Raw genomic sequence first — 8876 nt, forward strand, 5'->3', positions numbered from 1 at the left:
AGCCTCAGTGCCAAGAAGAGACTGTTATTGCCAGAAATTTGCGCTTCCTCAGGCGCATACGAGTACCAACAGTTTTATATATATATCGATATATTGATATATTTATTTTTGCGATCTTAAATTATCAGCATATGGCAAAACAGCACAGAAACATTATATTATATAAATATAAGCTAAATAGTTACCTACAAAACGCTTTTTTAATAATCAAGACATGGCGGCGTAAATAGATATAGGAATGTACTGTGATAAATAGGGAGAGAATGCTTTTTCCGTCAGGCGAAATTTATCATTATTACTCCCCAGCTCGTCTGCACAAAGTTACGTCTATTTTTTGATAAATTCAGGCGCACATGTGCACTTTTCAGGAGGCGAGATGGGGCGCAGTTACAGGCGAAGCACATACAGAGTTTGTCTAGCCCTAAGTGTTAAAGGGACACTGAACCCAAATGTTTTATTTTGTGATTCAGATAGAGCATGCAATTTTAAGCAACTTTCTAATTTACTCCTATTATCAATTTTTCTTCGTTTACTTGCTATCTTTATTTGAAAAAGAAGGCATCTAAGCTTCTTCTTTGGTTCAGACTCTGGACAGTACTTTTTTTATTGGTGGATGAATTTATCCACCAATCAACAAGAATAACCCAGGTTATTCACCAAAAATGGGATGGCATCTAAACTTACATTCTTGCATTTCAAATAAAGATACCAATAAAATGAATAACATTTAATATGACTAAATTAGAAAGTTGCTTAAAGTTTCATGCTCTATCTGAATCACGAAAGAAAAAATTTGGGTTCAGTGTCCCTTTAATGTCCTGTGAGAAGCCTTAGTATTAGTTTCATGTCTAATGACAAAAGGGCATTTTTATTATTAATTCAACAGACATAACAATGAAATGAAAGTTTTATGATATAGATAAAAAATATAAAATTTCTGTAAAATATCAATACTTCACATATAAAATATCAATACTTCACCTGTAAAATATCCATACGTCACCTATAAAATATCAATACTTTACCTATAAAATATCCATACTTCACCTATAAAATATCCATACTTCACCAATAAAATATCCATACTTCACCTATAAAATATCAATACTTTACCTATAAAATATCCATACTTCACCTAAAAAATATCCATACTTCGCATATAAAATATCCATACTTCACCTGTAAAATATCCATACTTCACCTATAAAATATACATACTGCACCTATAAAATATACATACTTCACCTAAAAAATATCCATACTTCACCTATAAAATATCCATACTTTACCTATAAAATATCCATACTTCACCTATAAAATATCCATACTTCACTTATAAAATATCCATACTTCACCTATAAAATATCCATACTTCACCTATAAAATATCCATACTTCACCTTCAATGGGAAATGAGGGAGATAGGTTCCAGGCCCCTCTCAAAATTGTCATAAGTAACACCTAATACATTATTTTTAAAGCTTTGAAATGAAGACTTTAAATGCTAAACAGCATTATAAACCTAATAAAATAATCACACAATACAGAATATATAATTAAACTAGGTTAAATAAACAAAAACATTTGCTAAACAGCATTATACACCTAATAAAATAATCACACAACACAGACTTCACTTGCATTTTTCTGCAAACAGTTCTTTCTATGCATTCCAATCTGGACTGATTTATAGACAGGAAGATTTTGTTCCTTTGAAATCTGCTCGATAGCCCAGGTTTGGTTAAACTGATTAATTTCAGCTTGCTTGGCTTTGCTGCAACACAAGCGGACAGCTCCACCTACTGGCAATTTTAATACATGCACTGCTTCTCAATGTTTTTTAGCAGTCACATGACTGGAAAAAAGGTCGATATTATGAAATGGTGTAAATTTAACCGTTGTAAAACGAGGGCCACCTGTACTTCACCTATAAAATATCCATAATTCACCAATAAACAATCCATACTTCAACTATAAAATACCCATACTTCACCTACAAAATATCCATACTTCACCTATAAAATATCTATACTTCACCTATAAAATATCTATACGTCACCTATAAAATATCCATACTTCACCTATAAAATATCTATACTTCACCTATAAAATATCCATACTTCACCTATAAAATATCCACACTTCACCTATAAAATATCTATACTTCACCTATAAAATATCCATACTTCACCTATAAAATATCCATACTTCACCTATAAAATATCTATACTTCACCTATAAAATATCCATACTTCACCTGTAAAATATCTGTACTTCACCTATAAAATATCCATACTTCACCTATAAAATATCTATACTTCACCTATAAAATATCTATACTTCACCTATAAAATATCTATACTTCACCTATAAAATATCAATACTTCACCTATAAAATATCTATACTTCACCTATAAAATATCCATACTTCACCTGTAAAATATCTGTACTTCACCTATAAAATATCCATACTTCACCTATAAAATATCTATACTTCACCTATAAAATATCTATACTTCACCTATAAAATATCTATACTTCACCTATAAAATATCAATACTTCACCTATAAAATATCTATACTTCACCTATAAAATATCAATACTTCACCTATAAAATATCAATACTTCACCTATAAAATATCTATACTTCACCTATAAAATATCTATACTTCACCTATAAAATATCCATACTTCAAATATAAAATAGCAACACTTCACCTATAAAATATCTATACTTCACTTATAAAATATCCATACTTCATCTATAAAATATCCATAATTCACCTATAAAATATCTGTACTACACCTATAAAATAGCAATACTTCACCTATAAAATATCAATACTTCACTTATAAAATATCCATACTTCACCTATAAAATATCCATACTTCACCTATAAAATATCCATACTTCACCAATAAAATATCCATACTTCACCTATAAAATACCCATACTTCACCTAAAAAATAGCAATGCTGCACCTATAAAATATCCATACTTCACCTAAAAAATATCCATACTTCACCTGTAAAATATCCATACTTCACCTATAAAATATCCATACTTCACCTATAAAATATCCATACCTCACCTATAAAATATCCATGCTTCACCTGTAAAATATCCATACTTCACCTATAAAATATTCATACTTCACCTGTAAAATATCCATACTTCACCTATAAAATATCCATACTTCACCTGTAAAATATCCATACTTCACCTATAAAATATCCATATTGCACCTATAAAATAGCAATACTTCACCTATAAAATATCCATACTTCACCTATAAAATACATGTACTTCACCTATAAAATATCCATACTTCACCAATAAACAATCCATACCTCACCTATAAAATACCCATACTTCACCAAAAATAGCAATACTGCACCTATAAAATATCCATAGTTCTACTATAAAAAATCCGTACTTTACCTATAAAATATCCATACTTCACCTGTAAAATAGCAATACTTCACCTATAAAATATCCATACTTCACCTATAAAATATCCATATTTCACCAATAAAATATCCATACTTCACCTATAATATATCCATACTTCACCTATAAAATATCCATACTTCACCTAAAAAATATCCATACTTCACCAATAAAATATCCATACTTCACCTATAAAATATCCATTCTTCACCTATAAAATATCCATACTTCACCTATAAAATATCTATACTTCACCTATAAAAAATCTATACTTCACCTATAAAATATCAATACTTCACCTATAAAATATCCATACTTCACCAATAAAATATCCATACTTCACCTATAAAATATCCATACTTCACCTATAAAATATCCATATATCCCCTATAACATATCCATACTTCACCTATAAAAATCCATACTTCACCTATAAAATATACATACTTCACCTGTAAAATAACAATGCTTCACCTATAAAATATCAATACTTCACCTATAAAATATCTATACTTCACCTATAAAATATCCATACTTCACCAATGTAATATCCATACTTCACCTATAAAATATCCATACTTTACCTATAAAATATCCATACTTCACCTATAAAATACCCATACTTCATTTATAAAATACCCATACTTCACTTATAAAATATCCATACTTCACTTATAAAATACCCATACTTCACTTATAAAATATCCATACTTCACTTATAAAATACCCATACTTCACTTATAAAATATCCATACTTCACTTATAAAATACCCATACTTCACTTATAAAATATCCATACTTCACTTATAAAATACCCATACTTCACTTATAAAATATCCATACTTCACCAATAAAATATCCATACTTCACCTATAAAATATCTATACTCCACTTGTAAAATATCCATACTTCACCAATAAAATATCTATACTCCACTTGTAAAATATCCATACTTCACCTATAAAATACTACTTTGAAAACAAAATACAGCTTCCAGAATGATTATTTAAAGGGACATTTTAGGGGGAAATATGATTTGCTATAATTCATCATAGTCTGTCATCTTTGCACTATTGTTCCCGCGCGAGCATTCAGGACCGCGGCTCCATAATTGTCTGCTGCCTCTGAGGGTGCGATCTTCAATCCGCCCGATCCTATACGATCGGGTTGATTGACGCCCCCTGCTAGCGGCCGATTGGCCATGAATCTGCAGGGGGCGGCATTGCACAAGCAGTTCTGGTGAACTGCTTGTGCAATGATAAATGCGATTCAGCGATGTCTGTTGGATATGATACGCTACAGAGTATCATGTCGGACAGACATTGGTAAATCTACCCCAAAGGGGTTAAACAATTAGGTAAAATCTCGCTCAGAAGGTGCAGTCCCCAAGTTAAAAAGAGCCAGTGATTGATGGAATCAGTTGCCACTGCTGATTGGATCACTGGCTGTTTCCTACTCTGCACCAGCACTGCTCTGCAGCTCCCGAACAGGACTTCATATATGTGTTCTATAGAGATCCTCTGTAAGCAGAGCAAAATGACATGATCTAACAAATAGAACACGCCCTTTGTCCACTGCAATGTCCCTTTAAAAATTAGTAAAGATCAAAAAAAAGTAACATCATTTATCAAGCTCCGTACGGACTTTGTGGGCCGTGTTTCTTGCGAGTCTTCAGACTCACCAGAAACACAAGTTATAGAGCAGCGGTCTAAAGACTCCATAACCCTGTCCGCCTGCACTGATGAGGTGGACAGGAATCGCTGGAATTCAACCCGATCGAGTACGATCGGGTTGATTGACACCTCCCTGCTAGCGGCCCATTGGCCGCAAATCTGAAGGGGGTGGCGTTGCACCAGCAACTCTTGTGAGCTGCTGGTGCAATGCTGAATACGGAGAGCGTATTGCTCACCGCATTCAGCGATGTCTGTCGGACCTGATCCGCACTGTCGGATCAGGTCCGACAGATATTTGATAATTCGGCCTCTTAATGTACAGACAGGAGTAGGGATTTATATTCAGAAAGATTAAAGGTTAAAAGAAATTGTTTTGACCCCAAAAAAATTCTAATAAATTAACCTGCTCCAGTTATAAACCAAATGTATGTCAGAGCTGAAACAAGATTTTCATCATGTTCTGCAGATTAAGGATTGGCAATGAGATGGTTAAGAATTGTAGCTGAGACCCATAAACAAACTTCCCCTTTATACTGAGTGAAACCCAACACAGATACAGAAATGAAATGTTTGTTTCCCACAGCGGTCTCACTGTAACTTAATACTAATTACATTACAGCACTTCCACAGCCACAACACATTGCGCACATTGCTGGGATTGCTGAGCATGTTAACCATAAATAAAACAAAGTGATTAGAGCAAGAAGGGGCCCCAGAGTGACATCCTGGCCCTTGTCTCTCCTCTGAACCTGACCTTATATATGAACTCTGGACTTGGAATACACAGTGACAATAAAAATATTATAATGTGTCAGAGCATGTTGTTATCGCACTATTTCGTGTCTATAACTCGGCTATGCTACGAGTTTTGCGGTATGAGTTAAAAACGAAGTGTTAAGGCTCTTTGCCACTATACTAAATTTATTAACCCCTAAACCTAAGTCTAACCCTATCCCTAACACCCCCTAACTTAAATATAATTAAAATAAATCTAAATAAAACTTACTATCATTACCTAAATAATTCCTATTTAAAACTAAATACTTACCTATAAAATAAACCCTAAGCTAGCTACAATATAACTAATAGTTACATTGTAGCTATTTTAGGGTTTATTTTTATTTTACAGGCAAGTTTGTTTTTATTTTAATTAGGTAGACTAGATAGTAAATAGTTATTAACTATTTACTAACTATCTAGCTAAAATAAATACAAATTTACCTGTAAAATAAAACCTAACCTGCCTTACACTAACACCTAACCTTACACTACAATTAAATCAATTACATTAATTAAATACAATTACCTAAATTACAAAAAAACAAACACTAAATTACAGAAAATAAAAAAATAAATTATCAGATATTTAAACTAATTACACCTAATCTAATAGCCCTATCAAAATAAAAAAGCCCCCCAAAATTAAAAAAAAACCCTAGCCTAAACTAAACTACCAATAGCCCTTAAAAGGGCCTAGTGTTAGGCTTTAGGCTAGTTTTAGGCTTCAGGCTAGTGTTAGGGATAGTCTTTGTGCTAGTGTTAGGCTTTAGGCTAGTTTTAGGCTTCAGGCTAGTGTTAGGGATAGTCTTTGTGCTAGTGTTAGGCTTCAGGCTAGTGTTAGGCTTAGGGCTAGTGTTAGGCTTCAGGCTAGTGTTAGGCTTTAGGCTAGTTTTAGGCTTCAGGCTAGTGTTATGGATAGTCTTTGTGCTAGTGTTAGGCTTCAGGCTAGTGTTAGGCTTAGGGCTAGTGTTAGGCTTCAGGCTAGTGTTAGGCTTCAGGCTAGTGTTACGGATAGTCTTTGTGCTAGTGTTAGGCTTCAGGCTAGTGTTAGGCTTAGGGCTAGTGTTAGGCTTCAGGCTAGTGTTAGGCTTCAGGCTAGTGTTAGGCTTCAGGCTAGTGTTACGGATAGTCTTTGTGCTAGTGTTAGGCTTCAGGCTAGTGTTAGGCTTAGGGCTAGTGTTAGGCTTCAGGCTAGTGTTAGGCTTTAGGCTAGTTTTAGGCTTCAGGCTAGTGTTATGGATAGTCTTTGTGCTAGTGTTAGGCTTCAGGCTAGTGTTAGGCTTAGGGCTAGTGTTAGGCTTCAGGCTAGTGTTAGGCTTCAGGCTAGTGTTACGGATAGTCTTTGTGCTAGTGTTAGGCTTCAGGCTAGTGTTAGGCTTAGGGCTAGTGTTAGGCTTCAGGCTAGTGTTAGGCTTTAGGCTAGTTTTAGGCTTCATGCTAGTGTTAGGGATAGTCTTTGTGCTAGTGTTAGGCTTTAGGCTAGTTTTAGGCTTCAGGCTAGTGTTAGGCTTTAGGCTAGTGTTAGGCTTCAGGCTAGTGTTACGGATAGTCTTTGTGCTAGTGTTAGGCTTCAGGCTAGTGTTAGGCTTAGGGCTAGTGTTAGGCTTAGGCTGGTGTTAGGCTTAGGGCTAGTGTTAGGCTTAGTGCTAGTATTAGGCTAGGGATAGTATTTGTGCTAGTGTTAGACTTCAGGCTACTGTTAGGCTTAATGCTAGTGTTAGGCTTAGGGCTGGTGTTAGGCTTAGGGCTAAGTATTAGGCTTTAGGCTCGTTTTAAGCTTCAGGCTAGTGATACGGATAGTCTTTATGCTACTGTTAGGCTTCAGGCTAGTGTTAGGCTTAGTGCTAGTGTTAGGCTTAAGGCTGGTGTTAGGCTTAGGGCTAAGTATTAGGCTTTAGGCTAGTTTTAGGCTTCAGGCTAGTGTTATGGATAGTCTTTATGCTAGTGTTAGGCTTCAGGCTAGTGTTAGGCTTAGTGCTAGTGTTAGGCTTTATGCTAGTGTTAGGGTTAGGGCTAGTGTTAGGCTTTAGGCTAGTGTTAGAGCTAGTGTTAGGGTTATGGCTAGTGTTAGGCTTCAGGCTAGTGTTAGGCTTAGGGCTAGTGTTAGGCTTTAGGCTAGTATTAGAGTTAGGGCTAGTGTTAGGGTTAGGGCTAGTGTTAGGCTTTAGGCTAGTATTAGGGTAAGTGTTAGGGTTAGGGCTAGTGTTAGGCTTTAGGCTAGTGTTAGGGCTGGTGTTAGGCTTAGGGCTAAGTATTAGGCTTTAAGCTAGTTTTAGGCTTCAGGCTAGTGTTACGGATAGTCTTTATGCTAGTGTTAGGCTTCAGGCTAGTGTTAGGCTTAGTGCTAGTGTTATGCTTTAGGCTAGTGTTAGGGTTAGGGCTAGTGTTAGGCTTTAGGCTAGTGTTAGGGCTAGTGTTAGGGCTAGTGTTAGGCTTTAGGCTAGTGTTTGGCTTAGGGCTAGTGTTAGGCTTTAGGCTAGTGTTAGGGTTAGGGCTAGTGTTAGGGCAAGTGTTAGGGTTAGGGCTAGTGTTAGGCTTAGGGCTAGTGTTAGGGCAAGTGTTAGGGTTAGGGCTAGTGTTAGGCTTAGGGCTAGTGTTAGGCTTCAGGCTAGTGTTAGGCTTAGTGCTAGTGTTAGGCTTAGGGCTAGTGTTAGGATTAGGGATAGTGTTAGGGATAGTCTTTGTGCAAGTAAAAAGGCTTTGGGCTAGTGTTAGGCTTAGGGCTAGTGTTAGGGATAGTATTTGTGCTAGTGTTAGACTTCAGGCTAGTGTTAGGCTTAGGGCTAGTGTTAGGGATAGTCTTTGTGCAAGTAAAAGGCTTTTGGCTAGTTTTAGGCTATAGGCTAGTGTTAGGCTTAGGGCTGGTGTTAGGGTTAGGGCTAGTGTTAGGCTTTAGGCTAGTGTTAGGCTTTAGGCTAGTTTTAGGCTTCAGGCTAGTGTTATGGATAGTCTTTGTGCTAGTGTTAGGCTTC

This window comes from Bombina bombina, chromosome 1 (genome assembly GCF_027579735.1).
Source record: "Bombina bombina isolate aBomBom1 chromosome 1, aBomBom1.pri, whole genome shotgun sequence".
Taxonomy (NCBI): domain Eukaryota; kingdom Metazoa; phylum Chordata; class Amphibia; order Anura; family Bombinatoridae; genus Bombina; species Bombina bombina.